Consider the following 21,692-nt stretch of genomic DNA (forward strand, 5'->3'; position numbering starts at 1 on the left):
GGTAGGAATTCTTCTTCTTCCCATTTTACAGACAAGATAAGTGAGGCTGCTAGTTGGAAGACTACCAGGATTCACACCAGGACAGTCTGGCACTAGGGTACATGCCCTTAAACACCACATGTGCAGCTATTGTATGTGTTAGGACAAGGGGGATAGGACATAAAAAAAAAAAAAAGGATAGGCCATGGCCCCTAACCCTCCAGATGCTTCTGATATGGTTGGGCCTGGAATATAGTAGGTGCTCAATAAGTGAATTAATTAGTTAAGGAATGGTAAAGGCATGGGTTGAACTCCTTGAGGGAAGAAGTGGGTTTGAATCTCTCTGCATTCCCCAATGCTTGGTGCATAAGAAACATCAAATAACGAATGAAATACAGGATCTGAGGGTGGGAGAGGTCAGCATGTCTAGTCTGGGCATTTTTCAGATGAGGAGACTGGCCCATGAGAGGGAAGGGTTGTGCCCAAGGCTACAGGGGTTCCTGGTCTGCTGCTTCCTCCATCCAGCATTCTGATACCCAGGAGGTAAGGTGGACACTCTTCCCCTTGGCCTCTCCTTGCCGTCCTCTGCCTTTAGAGTCCTCCCTCTTCTCTTTCCAGCAGGCAGCTCAAGGGACATGGAGCCACTTAGTCCATGTGTTTGTTGAATGAACGAACACCGCTCCTCACTGCCAAGTCAATACTGTAAACCAAGAGAGTCTTGCAGAAGAGGGCCCTGGAGCCAGGAGAAGGCAGGTCCACCAACAGCCATTCGGAATTCTGCAGCTCTGGCTCCAGAACATGTCCTCCAAACCCACAGATGAGAGAGTTGAAAGCGGTCGTTCAAGTTCATTACCCCCTCCCCACCTCCCAAGACCCTCACGATACTGATGAGAGCAGTGAGGACCTGGAAGGGAGAAGCACTTGCCCAAGGACACGCAGCCCCTTCGCGGCAGAGCCGGGCTAGAAAAGGACGCCTGCCTCCCACTTCGGACCCTGCTCTTAAGGGCATGGGCCCCTGGCTTCGGGGAAACATGGTTCCGTCCCATGGTCATCCCGTAGCCTGTTAGGGCCAGCATTATGAGAAAGCCAGCCAGGGCTTGTTTGCCCGACACTTTTGCAGCCCTCCCCAAAGTCATTTCTGATGAGTGCCCTTGGCAGCAACTAAAACAGATCCACCAAAGCAAAGAGGAGGGGCAGGCGGAGGAGGCCAGAGCTGGGAGCCGGTGTTTGGTGGGAACCTGAACATACTGAATTTGTCAGCTCATCCGGCCCAGATACCATCTTGTTCCTGCTTGGCACTGGTCTGTCCAGCCTGTGTGTTCTTCTTTCGCAAAGTCCTAGAAGGGAGAGGAAGTGGCACTGTCCCCAGGGCACTGGGAAAGGTTGCCAGCTGCCCGCCCCCCACCTCCATGAGGCTCTACCAGGGGTCCTCAAACTTTTTAAACAGGGGGCCAGTTCACTGTCCCTCAGACTGTTGGAGGGCCGGACTATAGTTTAAAAAAAAAACTATGAACAAATTCCTATGCGCACTGCGGGCCCGGGACGAGTCGGCTGCTAAGCAGGACAGGCAGCGGCACCCGGCGGGCGGGATAAATGTCCTGGGCGGGCCGCATGTGGCCCACGGGCCGTAGTTTGAGGACACCTGGTCTAGCCTCTCTCTCCACCCCCAGTGACGCCTTGGCGGACACTGAGTGGGATTAGACTTTCTCCCACAGGATGGAGCACACGGGCTTGGGTCCTGCCATGGTTCGGGTTTGGTTTGGGGCCGCAGAGGAGGGCTTTGAGCTGGGAGTTTATGTGTTTATTATGTTTGTGTGGCACTTTATTATGTGTCGGGGACTTTTCTGAGCACTTTATAAATATTGGCTCAGGTAATAGGTGTAGACCAATAACTTTCCCAGGTGAGGGCACTGAAGCAGAGAGAGGCTAAAGACTTGTCTAAGGTCATGCAGCGAGTGAGGGCAGAGCCGGATGCAGAATCTGGCTCAGAGTCCATGCTCACAGCCCTGATTCCGGCTGCCTTTCTGCTGGGACAACCAGATTCTTGCCATTTTGACAAATACTTTAACCAAGCCAGTGTCAGTTTCCTCATCTATAAAATGGGGTTAATAATATGAACCCTACATTAACCCCTCATAGAGTAACTCTGAGAAATGGGAAAGGCTCTACAGACAGGAGGGCTGGTTCCTATCTACCCATGTCCCAGCTGGGATTGATCCATCCCACTGCTTACTCATCACCCCCCCCCCCATCCCCCTCTGCTCAGATCAGCAGGTTTGGGCAGTGGGACCAGTGAAGAGAATGCTGGACCCCCTTTGCCCATAGCAACCTTCCCATGTTTGACCCCAAACCAAACATATTGTCTAGATGTTATTCAAATTATATTTCTATTGTGATGATTATTATTTCGTTTGCTGTGAATACCCTTGTTTCTTGGAAAGCCTTTCTTGGTGAGTACAGCAAAAGCCACAGAGGGGATGCCCGCCAAGGCCCCCAAAGCTCTGCTCACCCAGACTTGGTGGCTCCTCTGCCCCACCCTGCTCGTCACAATCACAGCATGCCCACTGCAGACCACTAGGTAAGTTTCTGGAAACTCCTGGCCTGTGTTCAGAAGATGTATGATTCCACCCCCAACACCTAAGGCTGGGGAAACCCTCTGGGTGACAGGTAGGGGAAGTACCTGCCAAACTGCAGCTGGCAAGAACCCCAAAGGGTCCCCTCTCCCCTTCCCCAGCCCTGCTCTCTCTTCTCCATTATCCAACATCATTCCACGGTAGAGGATAGAAATTTCTTACACTTTACATTAGAATGTTTTTATTCCCTGCTGCTCCTAAGTACTTTAACTTTCCCCATTGAAGCAAGGAAACAGGGGAAGGGGTGATGGAAATGGGCATGATTTGGGCTCAGAAAGTGTTGCAAGGCTTCTTTTCACCCAGTGTTTGGACAGTGTCTGATGTTCTTAAGAATGCATAGCGAATTCACTTTGACCAACTTAAACCTGGTGGCCACAGCAGCCAATGGGAAATGAATAGTGTCTCATTCATGACAAATAGACAGTGAGGCGATTAAATGATAAACCTTTTTGTGCCCTGTACTTTTAGAGTGCGTTCTTTTACATACAGTGTTTAACTTGATCACAAAGATTCTGCAAGGCAAGATTGGCCCATTTGACAGACTGGAAAACTGATGCCTGGAGAGGGAAGTAGCAAGTCCTAGAGAATAAGAAAGCAGAGCCCCATGGGGCTAGTGTATTTCCCCCTACTCTTGACTGCTGGGCATCTTGCTACCAAATCTATAGCCATTCGGGATTAAGCACAGAGCTCTTGCCAGTGTCCATTTTGGGTGCTGACCTTGAGCCTGACTCTGTCTTCTCTCTTAGTCTTCTCCCTTGCCTCCTTTTTCTTCCTTATTTTTTATGTATGTCTATCTTGCATTGTAGGCACACACATAAGGTCGTTCAGATCCTTCTGGAACAAGATGGGTTATACATGCACACATTCCACCACAGGATGTTGTTGTTAATCATTTCAGGTCTCCTGTGGAGGAGATATTTGCAGATTGGCCAATAGCTTCCTCTGTAACCTCGGACACACCCTGTTTCCTCAGGGGAAAGTGAGGGTGTAGGTCTGTAGGGGCTGTGACATCTGAATACGCTTCTGTTTTCCACCCTGTTAGAGTCCCACAGCTTATTGAGATAAAGTGAGTTCCAAAGGTCTGGTTTTCCTAGTACAGATCTGTCTGCACTGAACCAGTGGTTCTGCCTGGGCAGAGGAGCAAACCCTGGATCCAGAGCATCCCCCTCCTCCACCAAGATGACCACACTACCCACATGTCAAGGCATCAAGAAGGGAGTCATTTAAAACTTCAAAGAAAGAAAGCCCATGTAACATAGTAAAAGAATAGCAGAGGTATGGGGAACCCTCCTTTGCTTGCCTGCTTCCTCTCTGGGACATAGCTAAGAACCTGAGAGACAAAGAAGACGATTTTGAACCACGAAAAGAAGTCACAGGACACAGGCTCTCACACGCATTCCCTGGGGCCGGGGTCACTTAGGGGGTCTGTTTGCTCTTGTTTTCTGCACGATTCTAACATTCTAGGTTTTCTAGTTTCACACCTGCATGAGACCATATGGAACAAGCGAGAACACAGGGTAGAGGACCGCCGATGAAAATGCAGTGTTGTATCTGCTCTCTCCACACTTGCTGGCTCTGAGAGGCAGCCCTGGCTGATGGCTGGCACTGTCTGGTGAGGTTTCTGTTGTGCAAACTTCTTTAAATTGAGGCACTGGCAGGTCAGACTTGCAATGAGGTGACGAGAAGTGCCCAGTTGAGGGAGGGACGGTGGCAGGGAGGGGGAGGAGTTCATCATGGAAAAATGCTGACCACAGTGGCCAGTGAGGAAAACAGGACAAAAGAACTGCCTTTATCATAGAATCATAAACACGTAACGTTTTCTTTAATGCCTGTCTATTACTTTCAAGATCAAGAAACACAAAGTTTTATTTTCAGAAATGAAAGGGATAACTAGACCCAAGAGGACTGTAGAGTCAGGGAGGGAGCCCTCTAAGAACCAAACGGGGTGGATGTGGAGACGCCTGGGAAGAGAGCAGCTGTGGGGTTGCTGGCTTCCGGGACAGTCACTAGCCAGTCTCAGGAGGTGCCGCTCTCCCTGGCCAGGCTCCTCGTCCTGCCCTGGAGGACAGACCAAGACTCGAGTGCGAAGCCCTGCTCATCCTGCAGAGAGCGTCTCCCTTGCCTGGTGTCCCTACGGCTCACTGGTCATTCCTGAGGGGCTCCCCTCACCCCACCAGGGCCTGGGATCCACCCCAGACTGTCTCCTGCCTTGACTGACCTCCTGGCTGTTCAGACGGGCCTCTGACCCCTGGTCATGCTGCTTGTTAGGAGCCCGGGTGAGAGGGTCACACATCTGGCACGGACACCTGGCCTGAGCCCTGCTTGCTTACTTGAAACGCGGGCTGCATTCTCTGCCCCAAAGGCCTCTCGGGCTCTGTGTCCAGCTTGGCCTCTGGGCTTGACAAGACTTGCACAGTGCCCCCCTTCTGTTTTCCCAGCCATGACCCCGAGCCTCAGACATGACCCTGTCCATCCCATCTTCCTCGCCCCATCAGGGGCTGACTGGCCCTCCTGCCTCCTGCATTGCATGCCTTCCAGGCTCTATAGCTTCCAAAATCAAGGTCAAAACCCAAGACAGAAGAGGAGTTAAAAGGGCCACCAATTTTCATCAAAGGCTCGTGTTCCACTTGCACCTGAACCTCACAAGAACATTTGAGGCTTTGGCCTCAACAATTAGAGTTAAATTCCAAAGAGACATGGGTCATGCCTCTGCTTGATCTGGAGCGAGTGACTGGGGTGGACTGAGTCACAGCGCTGTGGCCAGTGCCAGTGCCCACTTTTTACAGCTCTAGACTTGGGTCATTAGTAACATCTTGTGCTGCCTGACACATAGTCCATGCTATGCTCACATTTCCTCCCTCCCTCTCTCCTTTCTCCACCTCTCTCTTCCCTTCCCTCTGTCCTTTTCTCTCTCTTTCCCTCCTTCCTTCCTTTCTCTCCTGTTGACCATGGCAGTGAGCTCCCTGGGCCTTTTCCATACCCCAAACATTGGGAATTCAGCCCCTTGCACCTCTGTGCCCTGCATTATCTGGCCAGGCAGAGAAGCAGAAAGGGTGTGGGTGCAGTCCAGCCCCCTTCCACTCACTAGCTGACCTCAGGCAGGTTATCTAAACCTCCTTGGACTTCAGTACCTCTATCTGTAAAATGGACACACTGACACCTGGGAAGCTCCTATGGATGGCATTTTTTAAATGTCTGCAAAGCCTTTTGTATATTGTCTGACTCGGATGCTTAATAAATGGGAGGTATTACCATAACTACTGCTACTATTACTATTTTTTTTATAAATATGGACAGTAAGTCGGGATAATTTCCAGTATATTCACTAAACTATCCCTTTCAAGGCAAAGAGAACAGTAGGGTTACGATACTCAGGGTCCCAGGCATCCTCAAACTATGGCCCGCGGGCCACATGCGGCCCGCCGAGGATATTTATCCCGCCCGCCGGGTGCCGCTGCCTGTCCTGCTTAGCAGCCGACTCGTTCCGGGCCCGCAGTGCGCATAGAAATTTGTTCATAGTTTTTTTTTTTTTAAACTATAGTCCGGCCTTCCCACGGTCTGAGGGACAGTGAACTGGCCCCCTGTTTAAAAAGTTTGAGGACCCCTGGTAGCCCTTTTGTGGAAGACCAGGATGGAGGTTGATTGCTGACCACACGATGTGATGCCCTCAAAGGCTGCAGGATCCAGTCCACCTGGCTTCAGTGCCTGCTATTCCACTTACATGTGAAGTGACCGGTTCAGTGACTCCCATCCCTGGGCCTCCTTTTCCTCTTCTGTAAACAGGGAGGAATAGTACTGCCCAGCGCAGTAGGGCTGCTGAGGAGTAAACAAGCCAATACTTGTAAAGCGCTTAGCACAGTACCTGACACCTACTAGGTGCTTGGGATTATTTTCAAGTGTGTCCCATTTTACGAAAGAGGTGGCTCTAGGAAAGTTGTGAAACCAAATCCTTTCTTCCCACTAAATAACTTGTCACTTCTCCACCATGGCTTTATCTTTGCCTCCGATCGTCCTTGGAGGGCAGTGACTCTGAGCACCTCAGCACCAGGCTTACCATCTCCTCCCAGCTCCGTCGGCTCCTTGTCATGCAGCGGAAAAGAACAAAACTTAGGTGGCCCAAATAATGATTCTTTATGTTTGCTAAAGGTAGATTTGATCTATCTATCTATCTATCTATCTATCTATCTATCTATCTATCTATCTCTCATCTATCTATCGTCTGTCTGAGAAGGACCACCTATAATTATTTATTCTGTCTTTACCATGGGTAATATGTATAATTCTGACATGATAAACAATTTATATTTCTAGTTGACTTCTACCTTTCATGTGAATTTTATTTTTTGAACTCCTGGTGGGGGGTGGTGAGGAGGTCGGTCAGAAACATTTTTGAAAATCTGGTAAACACATGGGCTGTCTCTCCAAATAAAGGAACACGCTCACACATTCATTCAACTTTACATCTGATTTAGCTGCGGTTTAAGGGTCCTCTGAGCCCACTGAGACACTGTTAGGGACCCTGTTGAAGCCAGAGCCAAACTTCTCTATGGAAACAATGCGGGTCCCAGTAGCTGCAGATGGCTGGTTAGGCATGCGTTCACCGGCCCTTATATATATGAACTCCCTCATCTGGCATGCTGGGCCCCAGCCACCTTCAGTGTATCTTTCTTCTCGGGGCACCCCCTGCTCTGGCCAGTCTGGCTGGCTTTGGTACCTCCCCTTGGCTGTCACATCTTTGCCCCACAGCTTCCCCACGCATTTACCTACAGTTAACCCGCAGTTCAAGTAGTAATGACACCCTCTGCGTGGTCAGAATCGGGTCCATAGAGAATGTGGATTTGAGCAGAAAGAGGAGAGGCCGGGTTTTAGAGGCAGAAAAACAATGAAAGCGTGGCTGAAGTCAGAGCTGGCAGGGAGAACAGGACAGAGAGAGAATGATGCACCGGGCGTAATTCTTCCCTCCTGCCTGGTGAAGGTTGGGAAGCCAGCAGCAGCAGCAAAACCCCTTGGCCAGCCGAAACCAGTTTGGCTCAGTGGATAGAGCGTCGGCCTGCGGACTGAAGGGTCCTGGGTTCGATTCCGGTCAAGGGCATGTACCTTGGTTGCGGGCATATCCCCAGTGGGGGGTGTGCAGGAGGCAGCTGATCGATGTTTCTCTCTCATCTGTTTCTCTCTCATGTATGTTTCTAACTCTCTATCCCTCTCCCTTCCTCTCTGTAAAAATTCAATAAAATATATTTTTAAAAAAACACACACACACAAAAAAAACACCCTTGGCCAGTGGATCAGAAATCCCTGGGTTCATGGCCCTGCTCTGGCATTGACTAAGCGTGTAACCTTGGACAGGTCACAGGTCCACCAGCAGTCCAGCTGACGTTCCTTATCTTTAAGATGAGAGGTGGAAATGCTGGCAGCACTGTAGTAACATGGACTCCTGAGCATTGCAGGGGTCAGCCCAAATGTGCAGCCTTTTTGATGATGAGCATGTCTTACCTTCTGCCTTACTCTGGTCTCTCCTACTTTATTTGAAGTCACCTTGTGCCGCTCCCCAGGATTAAAACAGACTGTTCGAGGTGGTCAGTGCGACCTGAGTTCAAGTCGTGGCTCTGAGCTGCCCTCTGTAAAAGGGGAAGAATACGTACTGACTTTGTGGGATGTTGAGGATTATAGGAAATCATGCATGCGAAGCTCTTAGCACTACACTTGCGGCTCTGATCATTATAATTATTTTCCTGTCCTGGGGGGTTAACAGTAAGTCTTTTCTTTGATGTGGTCCTTAGAGGAGGCCAAGTCCCTTGTTTTAATCTCTATTATGGTTGTTCAATTCTGCCCTGTTCCCCCGTCCACCCTACACGCCTGACTTTGAACTTCAATGAGAAAATCCCTGCCACCCTCACAATATGGTGAAGGTCACTGTGCTGACTCTCCGGTCTGGCTGGTTTGTCTGGCCCTGGGGAAGGGCTGTGGGCTGGCCCAGCCACATTAGTACCCCTGGCAATGGTATGCGGACCAGCGCCATCGATGAGGCCAACCTCTGATGGAACACACAGGGTCAGTTCAAGCAGACACTTTTCTAGAGGATGGCAGAGCCCTGCATGCTGCTTTCTCCAACAGAGAACCCGCTGTGCACACCCCTCCCCAGCTGGCAGTCAGCCCCCAGCCCATCTGCCAGCCTTCCCCTCACCGGTCCTCCTCACCAGGACACCCACGTGAGCAGGCCTGCACACACACAGAGCCCATTCCTCGTCTTCCCCATCACCATCACCAGGGGGGTGTCACATGCCAGTGAGGGGACAACTGGGCACTCAGGAAGTATTTGTTATGCCTCAAAGATCCCAATAACTTGATTGGGTAATGGGGCCCTCACACATTTGCAGGGACTCTGGAGGGACAGGCCAACTTTCTCAATATTTAAATATTTACCACAGGGAACTTGGGTCAAGGCCAGAGTGTGCAGCGAGGAGAGCCTGGACCTCAGATCCCCAGGTGACCTAGACCCACAGGGTCCTGTCATGCGAGTGTCATTTAATACTAGGTGAGTTCGTTGTTTGTCTAGATCAGGGGTGGGCAAACTTTTTGACTCGAGGGCCACAATGGGTTCTTAAACTGGACCGGAGGGCCGGAACAAAAGCATGGATGGAGTGTTTGTGTGAACTAATATAAATTCAAAGTAAAGGAGCGGAGTGGGGAGCAAGAGAACCGGATAGAATAGCCGGATCCGGCCCGCCGGCCATAGTTTGCCCAAGGCTGGTCTAGATTGAGGTTCTTAGTTATTGTTTTGGGGGTTTGTTTTGTTTTTGTTTGTTTTCTGTGTATAAATATCCCCTTAAAAAGTTTCTCTAGAAGCACAGAGTTAAATCCTCCCCTTGCTTTGCAGGTAAATCCAGTGATTATGCTAAGGAAGAGGGACAGCTCTGGGCACACTGGACAAGGAGTCAGGTAGACAGTATCCTGTGGCAGTGTGACCTTGGGCAAGTCACGTGCCACCCTCAACCCCATGTCCTCACTCTATGTGGGTCAGTGACTTGGCCTCATGCATCTGACTTCATGGTAGATGGTTATCTGTTTATTGTCTTTCCCCTGCAAGAGGTCACCTCCTTGGGGGCCAGGAGATGCCCTTGTGTTTACCACATTATAGCTAAAGCCTAGAGCAGTTGGGGGGGGGGGGGCGGGAGACACAGAAAGGCAATCAGTACAGACCTATGGAGGGAAGAGAGGAGGGAGTAGGGCAGAGGGAAGAAAGGGAGGATAGAAGTGCTTCCTCTGGCTGGTAGTCACACCTCCTTCCCAGCCGGTGCCCCACCCCCTGGACCAGGTCCTGGCTGAGCTGTCTCCTTCTCTCAGGCTCCCAGCCTGCTCTGGTGGTGACAGGCCCAGTCACCCAGAGCCCCAGCTAGGTCTAGCTGAAGCTCTTAGCACGCTCCCTCCTCCCACTGTGGGTGCCTGACTGCGCCACCCAGTATAATCTGGGAGGAGGGTGAGGCCCTGGCAGCCACAGGGCCCTCGGGCTGTGAGCAGAGGCTGGGACCCTGTTCCCTCACCCTGTCTATTGTGCAGCCAGCCCTGCATGGAGTCCTTCCTGCACCCCAATCAGGCAGGTACTTTCCCCTCACTTCCCCCACAGAGAACAATCCGTGCACCTCTGCTCCGCCAGCACCACCCTCCGAGGTCAGGACAAGCTCTGGCTGGTCTCCCTGCACCTGAGAGGGGGAGGCAGCTCCAGTCTCAGGGCCTCCCCTCTGGGCCTCACCCTCCAGCTCCCACAGGACGGTAGTCAGAGGCCAGGCAGTCACAGCACTCGGCTTCTCTGGATCACCTCCTGAAGAAATGGAGGAGTTTGGTCAAGGCACTGGGCAAACTGCCAGGGGGGTGGGTTCCGGATGACTGGGTCTGCCCCCTAAAGTACAGTGTTAGTCATGTGTGGAGCACTGGCCTCTAACAGGCCTAGGTAACCTTTGCCACCGTGTGAAGGTCTGTTAACACCTTGCTTAGACTCCATTTGTAGCTCCTCTGCTGTCCATGCTGAACAGCAATGAGTTGTTATTCCCGATCTGCATTTTAATGCATTTCCGTGAAATCTGATCTGTGGACCAAAGTGATAGCCTCAGGATTGCAGTCAAGACCCCTGTGACAATAGTACAAACAGAAGACTTCAGAGTGGCGAGGGCTTGGAAGCTGGGGGGCCGCGTGCCCAAGTGCCACCTCTTCCTCTTGCTGCAGACGGCTGAGTTTTCTCTCAAAGTTTGGATGTCAGATAAAAACCATGGTCAATGCAGTGTGGACTGTTTACTCCAGACAGGGAGAGGGAGACGGAGAGGGAGGCTGAGACCAACTGCCCTGAATTGCTATGATGCTACAACTACTAGCCTATCTCACAAATTTCCTCTAAGATGGGAGAATTTCATATACATATTTTTTTCAAATACATTTCACATATATTATTATCTTAAAATTATATATCCCTATATTAAAGTTTTTGAAAGAATTAATCTCGCTAGAGTTTTTCATCCTTAATGTCAAAGGTCTCCATTCTGCCACTCACTCATTTTTTAATCTGGGTCTTAGTTTCCTCATCTGCAAAGTGTGTGTTGGGGGGCGGTGGAGGGGGGATCCCTTCTTGGTCCCGTCTCAGGTTGCCATGCAGGTCAACTAGGATAACAGGTTTAGAATGCCACGAAGGCACTATGTGAACAGAAGTTGACATCGTTGAAGGTTGGACCCTCAGACCTGGTGGGTTGGGGGAACCTGGCTGTTGGGGTGGACATCCCCAAGTGGAATCAGCCCTGACTTGGTCTTGTGCTGGTTCTGCCCGAGGTAGGAACTGCTTTCTCTGGACAAGGCTCGGTCCCCTTGCTGGTGTGGCAGCAGGTGCTGTGGGCTGGTTATAGCCCCGAGAAAGCCTCAGTTCTCACAAGCTGATTTTTCTAACAAGTCACCAGGGCAACAACAGTGAAGCCTTCTCAAAGCCATCTCAAGTGCATTATAGCCAGGATTCTCTTCCTGCTGGTTGAGTGGCCCCTGCACGTTCTCAGAGAGCGAAGGCCAAGCTGACTGCAGAGCAGCAGACGTGGCAGGGCTCTTGGTCATCTCATCCCTTGACCCCGTTTACAGAGGGTAAAGCTGAGGATCTGGAGGGCATAGGACATCCCCGAAGACTCAGAGCCAGGGCTAGCTCCATTCTTCCTATCTCCTGGATCTGGAGTTCTCTCAGCAAACCTTTGTCCTGCACATATTTGCCAGAGGCCTACTCTGTACCATGCACAAACGGTGCAAAAGATATATGAGGTCCCTGCCCACAAGCAGCCTCCATTCTAGGGGGAGGGATGTCAAAAATAATTCAATGTAAGCATGTAGTTAAATAAAGGTGTGCAAATTGCATGAGGGTCTGAATGAGGTAATGGGGTAGGGAGAAGCTCCCTAATTTATCTGTGGTGGTCAAGAAAGGCCTCTCGGAGGAAGTAGCATTTCTGCAGGACTTGATGTAGGGGGACAGCATGTCAGGTCGATGAATTCACACATGTGAAGTCTCACAACAGGCAGGAAAAGGAGCTCGGGAATGTCTGCCAGTGACTGGAGGTGGAGGTGGGAGCCAGAGGTGAGTGTGCAGAGGGAAGCAGGACAGTTTAGGTTGCATTTGAAGTGCCTGTGATACAACCAAATGAACATTGTAAGACGATTCTTTGGGCAGCCGTGTGGCTCTGGGCTGAAGGAGCAGGACAGGAATGGGACAGTGGGACCAGTTATGAGGCCCCTGCAGAAGCTGAGATGAAAGGGGGTGGTGGCTGGGCCTAGGGCATGGTGGAGGAGGTGGCAGGAAGAGGGCGGCTGGGAGATCTATTTTGGAGATAGTCTTACAGATGGATGGATTGGCTGGGCGGGGTGTGGGGTGGGAAGGAGAGGGAGGCAGCAAGGGTGACTCTGAGTTTCCGGCTTGAGTAACACTCAAGCCCAGTCCTGTGTGCATTCTCTAGGGAACACTTGCTCGAGCCCTTTACCAAAGTCCAGCCCCCATCTCAGCCTCCTCCTGGCTAATAATAGCCTCTCGGTTCAGTAAGGGTCACCACCCTGCCTGTTTAGCAGGTGGAGAAACTGAGGCACGCATCAGCAAAGTAAAGGCCCAGGTGTCACGTTCACTTTTCTGATTCATCAAGCCGTGTGACCTTGAACAAGTGATAAGACCTCTCTGAGTCTGTTTCCTCATCAGAAAAAAAGGGGAAAGAAGAGAATCTACCTCATCGGGTGGTTGCAAGGAGTAAGTGAGGGGTAGATCCTTAGTAGATATTAGTTATGACTATTTCTAGGTTGCAAGGATCATCTCTGCACCCACCTCTTGATACAGGCACATCTAGACCTTCTGGGTGTGTGCATGGGCTCCTCCAGAAGTCATCTGGGTGCCTGGGTCACAGCGGACGCCCAGGGGCCCTAAGATTCCAGGTGAAGACCGGAGCAGATTTGCTCACTGTGCTTCTGTTCAGCTTCTGAGCCAGGTTTGGCGGTTGCAGTGGGAGCTTTCATCCTCCCTGGAACAAGAGTGAGTTGTGGGTTTGGAGGCAGATGTGAAAAGCCAGGCGCTTGTAAGCCAGCCTGTTTCCCAGTGCTCAGACTGACCTGACCCGGGAGGGGGGTGGGGCGGGAAGGAGGGGTGAGCAGGGGAGAGTGAGTAAGAGGGAGGAGGCCAAAGAGGGCCTAGGAAGGGACCACATCCCAAAAGGAAATGCACAATAGCAGATCTAGTCTGGCCTGCCCAGAGCCCCTTCTGTGGGTGGCTTTGAGAGTGTCTCCTTTATGGTCCTATTCCCAGGAGGCAGCTGGCTCGGGGCTGAGAACAGGGAGGTGAGGCTGGAGGGGTGGTGGGCGGGGCTCCCTACTTTTTGCCCAGAGCCATTCGGAAGGGTGTGTCCCAACAGGGCATACATACTCGGTGATTAAAGGGGAGGGAGGAATGACATTCACTGTCCACTGTAGGACCCAGCCAGTGGGCTGGACAGTGGCCAGCTCTCCCCAGGCTCTTGGCAGCAGAATCCTCAGCCTTGGCACCACCCACTGGCCTACTCAGAAACTCCTTCAGGTCCAGGGGCTGGAGCCCCACTAGGAGGGGCCGCCTGGGGCAGGCTGGGCTGGGCCCTGCAACTCTCCCCCAGCCCCTCCCTGCAGCCTCCCTCCTCCACCATCCCCTCTGCACACAGCCAGCTCCAACCGGGTTTGAAAGAGGTGCTCCAATCCTCCCTCCCTCTTTAGCAGGCCTTGCCCTGCACTCTGTCCTTTCAGCCGGAAGCTGTTTCCATAAACTGGTTTCACCCTGCAGACCCAGCCTGATACTTTATCCACTGGGAGAACTGTCTAAACCAAGCCAACTGCCCCCTCCCCCAGCTTTTCCTCCCCCACCTGACATGCCCTCCTGCTCCCAGCAGCAAAAGCTTCCTGGCCTGCCTACCCCACCCCGTGGAGCCCTCTCCGGATGAGCCCTGTCTTCATAACTGCTCTGGGCTCCTTGTCTGCTCTGCAGAATGAGTGCCCTGGTCCTTAATGGACCCCTCACAGTGCAGCCCCACACTGATCAGCCCACTGTGCTTTATCTCCCCACAACACAGGAGGCTCCGAGGGCGGCACCCCACTGTACCCACCCCACCCACCTCCACCCAGGCCATTGAGGCAAACCGCTGTGGTACACAACAAACTCTTCTGGGCTGGTACTGATTCCATCCGGTCATGTGTTGGCACCTTTATCTACCTGGTCTGGGAGCAGAGTGTGGAGTTACCCTTGATTGGACATTTAATAAGTGACATTGTGAACAAAGGGATTTGACTTTTCATTCTTTGTCTTGGGTGTTCCGGGAGTACGTGGGTTTTGATAAAAAGCTATGGAGTCATCCGATTTTGGAAACTGTCCACCTGTTCTGATTAAGGGCCTCCCCTTCTGACCTTCAGTGCCCAATTCCCTGATTTAGCACCCCTTTCCCACCCTCCCTGACTCCAAGCCTCTGTCCTCTCATGATGCCATTCATAGCTCTCCCACTGTAGCAAGGAGGGTCTGGCCCCTGTGGAGGACCACCCCCCCATCCCACCTGGCCCATGGCTATAGACAGTTTTATAATCACAGAGAGAGAGACCCTTCCTGCCTTACTGAAGCAATTTTGCCAGCCTGGCACAGGCTCTGAGCAGGGTGTGCCCCACAATGGAATGAATCACTAACACTGGGATTTCAGGCACGGGGCGGGGGGGGGGCACCTGTTGGAGGAGATATTTCAGTCTTGGGGTTCTGCAAATCAGAGCCCAGTTCTTGGCTTTTATGGACCTTTGGCTTTTGGGGTGCTTTAAGCTCATGGCCTGTGCATGGAAGAGTGGCAGAGGCCACAGAAGGCCAGGCCTCTCTTTCCTTTGTGCTGATTCTCTGGCGCACAAGGCAGTGGTCACCGGGGAGGAACTCCGCCTAAGTACCAAGGAGTTAATGGTGGATCCCCCAGATAAGGTCAGTTCGTGGAAAGGGAACTGGCAGCCGCTGGAGCCTCCCCTCTGGCTGTAGGGGTTTTAAGGAGCACCTCTCTGTGATGGGCAGTCGGCCCACCTCCAAAGTGAACTGTTGGGTCTCTGGTTGGCATTTCTGAGTCAGTCTTAGACCCAGGACAAAGCAGAGAAGAGCCTGTATGATTTGTGTGTTTGCTGGGAGAGGCGTGTCCAGGCCCCCCGCCCCCCACCTCGGGCCTCGGGACTCCAACTCCCCCTGGGCCAAGCCCCGCTGGACAGCCCTGCTGGAGAGGCTGCAGTTCTGTGCTTCCCTCCTGCGTGTCTCTCTTATTTGCCACTTGATGCTTTCTGCGCGGTGTTTGAATTGGTTAAGTTACACTCACGACCCTTTAAGGAGAAAACATAATTCTAGTAATTTTATTGGGCTCAGATTTCAGGCAAATGGAAATAAAATTGCCTCTAAAAATAAAAGACACGCAGAATTGAATAAAACAATAATAATAAAAAGCCGGCCCTGATTTGAGATAAGTGGTAAGGCATTTTGTGAAGTAGTAGAGAAAAAATAAACGGAGAAGAAAAGGGGTGGTTTGGGGAGGGGAGACCTGCCACCACCCGTGCTTTCTTTTCGGCTTTACCTTTTCGAAGGAGATTAATCTGCATGTTGTAAAGTGAGGCTTAAGCGCCACTGGTGAATCGGTCCTTATCCTGCGCTCGCAGTACAGGTGGACGAAAGGGGCTGCTTGCCAAATACTTCTGGTTGGAGGGAGGGGTGGGAGTGCTTTCTCAAAACCACTCCTGGGATGGCTTAACTCGCCCAGCGCGAATCAATGACAGCTTCTGCAGGCTGCAGCAGGCGCCTCGGCAGCGCTGCGCGGATCCCAGCCTGGGACCAGGGCGCGCTCTGGACTTGGCCCGGGCACTAGCGCCACGTCCCCGGGGCAGCCAGGTGGGTCTCGGGCGGCTTCGGTGGGGAGAGGGATGTGATGAGGTTCCGGGGAACCAGGCGGCCAAGGCGTGGAATGGGGGTGGGGAGGAAGCCCTGTGTGAGTCCCGGAAAGACCGCGGGCGCCCGGCGGCTGCGCCCCCACCTCCAGCGCTGCGGGCATTCAGCTCCCCACAGCGGGGATCCTGGGGCGGGGTGGTGGCCACCTCTGGCGCTCGCTGGGCAGGGTCTGCGAGAAATTCAAACCCGTGCCCGAGCTGGAGCCGGGAGTGCTAGGGAGCCCAGGGCTGAGCCCTAGAGCTGATGGGGGCGTACGGCGCGCGTACCTCCTAGCGAAATGCAATGCGAGAAAGAACCTGAACTCAGCGCGAAGCAACTCTCCTGCTTTCTGGTTACCCGCGGCCTCTCGGGCAGGCTTTGTGGGTGCGAGTGCGAGAGGCACCCCGGAAGGTAATGGTGCAAATACATTGTTAGTTTAAATCCTACCCCCTCAGAAAAAGCTTAGTCCTCCCCATGGTCAGATGCAAAACTTGGGGGGCGGGGCGGGGAGCGGGGCGGGCAGAAGCCATGGCGACTTCTGGCTCCAGCCGAGGTCCGGATAAGGGCAGAAATTGAAGAGGAGGATTGGCAGAAGTCTCTCTCGCGAGCCGGAGGGAGTCCCGTGGCGCCCCGAGTTTGAATCGCCGGCTGAGCTAGGTGGATGGGGGACCCCTCCCTGCGCTCCAACCGTCTTTGGGTGGGCGGTGCCAACTCCCTCTAAGGCAATCCAGTCAAGCTGGGGTCTCCGGGCTCCGTGGCGGCCTGAAGGAGAAGTGATGGGTGGGGGGACAGGGACGGGTTCCGTGCTCTCCCATTCCCGCCTCACGATCCGGAGCACCTGGTTCCCTGCAGTTGGGCGCAGCGGCTGCAGGGCTGGCCTGGGAAGGGCTCTGGAAAGAGCTGGAACCCCCTGGCATCCCAGCTCAGGGCATCCGGTCCTGGGGCAGTAGTCTTAACGCAGTGGGGAGGTGAGGGGGGGCGGGGAGCGTGTGGTTCCGTTGTCCCAGTCTCTGGCTTCTGTTGTCCTGGCTGTAGGCTGGCAGGCAGGGGATGGGACGGTGCCCTCTTTCTTTTAACCCCTGGTACTGGACTCTGCACCGGAGGCAGCCTCATTCCCGCGATTCATTGGCCCACTAGTGGCGTACCCCTTCCAGTCCTTCTAAATGTAAAAGTTTGAACATGTAAAGGAGGTGGTTGAAACAATCAGGTAGATATCTCCAGATTCAAAAGAAGATTTTGTGTAAGGGGAGCGGGAGGAAGGGCCAGGCCCTGCCAGGTTCAAGTTTCAGCTCCACTCCTTCACCCAGTTAAGTCCTGGGGATTAAAAGGGTTCAGGAACCTCCTTTGGCTAGATCTTCAGGAAAGCAACGTAACCAGGGTGCCACCCTGTCCCCTTAAGGCCCAACCTGGACTGAAAGGGGAAAGAAACCTACTCTCCCCCAAGTCAGGCTGGGGTCAGCCTGCCTGTGCTCGGTTTCTCAGAGTGTGGTGTCTGGTACTTTCCCAAGCTCCCCCCAGCTACCACACTGAGGACCGTGCAATGGCATTCACCAGTGTCCTCATCACCCCAATTTATACACAAGGAAATGAGGGGGGCCAGGCAAGGTCAGTGCTCCTTACACAGAACCCTGGGGACACCTGTGCCACATGGGCCCTAAGGCCACCAGCTTAGGTGGTGGAACTCAAGGCTTAGCCTGCTGTGTCAGTGCTGAGAGATAAACCAGAGGAGACAGGCAGGGAGGAAAGGGATGGGCCATGCAGGGGCCACCTACCCTGTGCCAGACAGACACTGGGCTTGGCATGCATTATCACCTCTAACCCACATAACCTTTAAGATAGGAATCACTAGACCCACTTTGCAGATGAGGAAATTGAGGCCCAAAGGGTAAGTTAAGTAAGTTGCCCCAGCTAGTGATAGAGCTGGGAATCAAAGCTACCCATTATACCACAATCTTTTAGAATCTTACACTTTAGTTGGGGAGACAAGAATCTGGTGTAATTATAGCACAACACAAAATAGTATGTATGGCCCTGGCTGATGTGGCTCAGTTGGTTGGGCATTGTTCCATGTACCGGAGGGTTGCTGGTTAAGTTCCCAGTCAGGCCACATGCCTGGGCTGCAGGCTCGATCCCTGGTGGGGGTTGTGCAGGAGGCAGCTAAATAATCTTTCACTCTCACATTAATGTTTCTCTCTCTCCCTCTCCCTTCTTCTCTCTCTAAAAGTCAATAAAAATCTCCTTTAAAAATAGTATGTAAGTGTTACCAGAATATTAACCTTTTGAACCTCCATCTCTTTCCATTCAATTAATCCATCATTTATTTGGCAATGGTTGCATTGTCTAATGTGTGGTTCCAGGCACCATGCTAAATGCTGAGCAGACATCAGTAAGAAGACTGACCTGGTCCCTGGCCTCTGTGAATGGGGATAGTAATAGTAATAGCACTTCCTTCAATGGGAATTGATTGAGTGAATGGAATGAGACCGTAGGTGGGAAGGTGTTAAAAAGCATTTCCATGAGGAAGGAGAAGCAGCAGGGGCCTGGGTGAAGAGGAGGGTGGGCAGTTGGAAGGATGAACTATCCCCGTGCTATAGTCAGGAGGACTCATCCCCAGTTCCAGGGGACACTGTGAAGCACACATGGTGTCCATGAAGCTGTGTGAGCCCCTGCTCTTCAGATGATTGGTTTATGATTGTGGGTTCCAAGATGGGCCTTTAGTTTGGGCGCATCCCTGTGCAGGCTCCAAGAAGACAGTCTCCTGTCTGGACCAATGCCAGCTGGGTGGAGACTCTCCTCTCCACCCTCCCCCCACCCCCACGATCACCCTGCTAATGCACCAGCCATGTTCCTCAGTGGCATGATGACTTGCCGCACTTGCAGGCCTGGGGCCGCAGCTCTGGGGCCCTCATCCTAGCATAGGCGAAGCTTGTCCATGTCCATAAGACTTGGTAGCAAAGCCAGTTCTAGAACCCAGGTCTCTTGACCATCCACAGTTCTCAAAGCACCTCACACCAGCCAGCCAGCACATTTTAGGGCTCATCTGAAAAGACGATGCTCCATTCGCTTATACAGTATCCCCACTTACCATGCCATTTCCCAAAGCTCCTGTCCATCTCCCTTTCAGCTGACCCGACATATCTGTCCTAATAAAGTGGTCTCGGAGGGATCTCTGAGACTGAACAGCCATAAATATTCCGGGACATTTGGCCTGCTAACTTTCCTTCCATCTCGAGTGGTATAATAGGTATAAGATAACTACCTCTAAAATTAGCCCTCACTTTGGTGGAAGGTGCACTGATAAATCTTGCCTTCAAGCGAAACCCAGCTGAGTGATGCTCAGGGCCTTCCTTCTTCAGCATTGACACCAGCTCCTTCAGGGAGAACAGTTTTCCTCCTTCTTTCTAAAAAATAATAATAATAATAAAAAAATCACAAGATCACAGCCCCCCGGCTGCCAGCTGCCCGGTGTTTACAGTAGGGACTCAGGTGTCATCGCGTTGCGTGGGGATGTTTGTGCGCTCAGGCCTTGCTCAGCCGTGCAGCGCTCCAGGCTGGGCCAGGGAGAGGGCTGTTGGGTTTGTTTTCCTGTGGCTGGGAACTGCGGAGATGCATAGAGGGAGGAGAATCTGGGGATGAGAGATCATTGCCAAGAGCAATTTGGAGTCTCCTTCATATTAGTCAGAGATTGTGTTTTTCCTTTCTGGAGCCGCCCACCTCATAGCAACTTCCACGAACCATTTTTTTTTTTTTCCATCTGTGAGTGAGTATGTGCACTTGTTAGTTTTTATTTTGGTTTTTAACTTGCTGGACTTCTCATGACTTAGCAAAAAAAAAAAAAAAAAGCTTGGGGGATGGGGTGATGAAATAGGCCCTTTATACAATGCATTCTTTATGTCATTGCTTAATAAATTTGAATCCTGATAGACCCCGAGGTACCATGATGGGGTGAGCTGGGTAATTCCTTTGAAGGGAGAGTTTATCTCCAGTGGAGCAAAACTGCAGCATAATTTAACTTTCCCTCTGTACCTCTTGAGTCTTTGTTGAGAAAAAGGAATGCGTGCTCTCTCCTCTCAGACTTCCTTTTATTCCATCTGGAAGGCCCCTCCATCTGGGCCTTTCTTGGAAGAGAACCAGCCAGAGTGGGCCTCCTTCTTTCTCTCTGTCCCCCTGCTCCCCTCCACCATGCAGGAGGCCATCCAGTGAGAAGGAAGCTTCCCCTGGGGGCAGGAGATCTTCCCCAGCGGTGGCCTGGTGGCCTGGCTTGGGTACATGGGATGCAGAACGGGGAAGCTGGCACACCGAAGCCGGCCCCTCCTTGGGCAGGAACCAGGGCAGGTTGTTCTGCATTAGTCAAGAAGTCCGTCCATCTCCTGGGCAGACTGAGTGGGACAACGCTGAGACACCGAACTGGGAAAATGCCTAATAATAGAACACCCGATCTGTGTCGGCTTTTTCAAATTGAATACAAACCAGAAACAAATGTACACGTGACCCTCCCAAATGATAGCACAGAAATGAACTTGACCTTATGGAAAATTCTGCCTTGTCTGCGCACACGTAGATGCACACATACATCCAGGCTCTTGCTTTTTGAGCTGTGGATTCTGGCTGACAGTTCTGTTAAGTCGTTTCTGGAGATAACAGGTTGGCCCATGGGTCTTTGTGAAGTTACTGGGAAAGGTTACTGGAGTCGTGACCTTGACTCCAGTTCCTGTTGACACCTACCTTCCTTAAGCCCTAGGGATGCCTCTGTTAAGCAGAACCTAAATAACAGGACCTTTTCTAAGTTTTGTTTTTTTTTCAAGAGCAGTTTTATTGAGATGTAATATACATACCATACAATTCACCCATTTAAAGTGTACAATTCAATGGTTTTTAGTACATATACAAAGTTGTGCAACCGTTATGACAATTAATTTTAGAATATTTCTATCACACCAGAAAGAACCCCATCCCCATATACAGTCACTCCTCATTTCACCCCAAATCCCCAGTCCTAGGTCATCAGTAATCTGCTTTCTGTTTCTATACAGATCTCCCTATTCTGGACATTTCACATCAATGGAGTCATATAGTGTGTGGTCCATAATGACCGACTTCTTTCACTTCGCATGTTTTCAAAATTCATCCACTTTGTAGCATATGTCAGTGCTTCAGTTCTTTCGATACCTGAACAGTATTCCTGAGTGGCTATGCCACCTTTTATTTATCAGTGGATAGATGTTTGGGTTGTTTCCATGTTTGGCTTTTGTAGAAAATACTGCTCTGACCATTTGTGTGCAAGTGTTTGTGTGGACGTAGGTTAGCATTCCTCTTGGAGATGTTCCTAAAAGTGGACTTGCTGGGTCCGTATGGTGAGTCTGTTCTAGCATTTGGGGAACTGTCAGACTGGTCTTCACAGAGGCTGCACCATTGCACATTTCCATCAGCAGGGTATGAGGATTCTAGTTCCTCCACATCTTCACCAACACTTGTTGATAATATTCGCCTTTTTATTATAGCCATCCCATTTTCAAAGGGTTTATATGCTCAAGGAAGCAACACCAAGAAATTTTCTGGGATCAGCTTCATCATATTTGCTTGCCATGCCTTTGGTGTTTCCCCTGCAAGTCCCAGAGCTCTCACCAGGTTTT

General features: G+C 51.6%; 1 protein-coding gene across 2 annotated transcripts in view; it reads left to right on the forward strand.

Moving 5' to 3' along the window:
* The window catches only part of ZBTB7C (zinc finger and BTB domain containing 7C), a 299,836-nt gene that overhangs the window by 192,268 nt on the left and 85,876 nt on the right, over positions 1-21,692 (forward strand). Inside the window, exon 1 of one of the 2 annotated variants that reach the window (XM_080685709.1) lies at positions 15,894-16,023. The exons of the other annotated variant lie outside the window; for it this stretch is intronic. The gene's annotated coding sequence lies outside the window, so the exon portion shown is untranslated. Of the gene's footprint in view, positions 1-15,893; positions 16,024-21,692 lie in introns of those variants that run through there. 2 annotated transcript variants of the gene reach the window in all.

Source organism: Plecotus auritus (assembly GCF_963455305.1).
Source record: "Plecotus auritus genome assembly, chromosome: 8".
NCBI classification, from domain to species: domain Eukaryota; kingdom Metazoa; phylum Chordata; class Mammalia; order Chiroptera; family Vespertilionidae; genus Plecotus; species Plecotus auritus.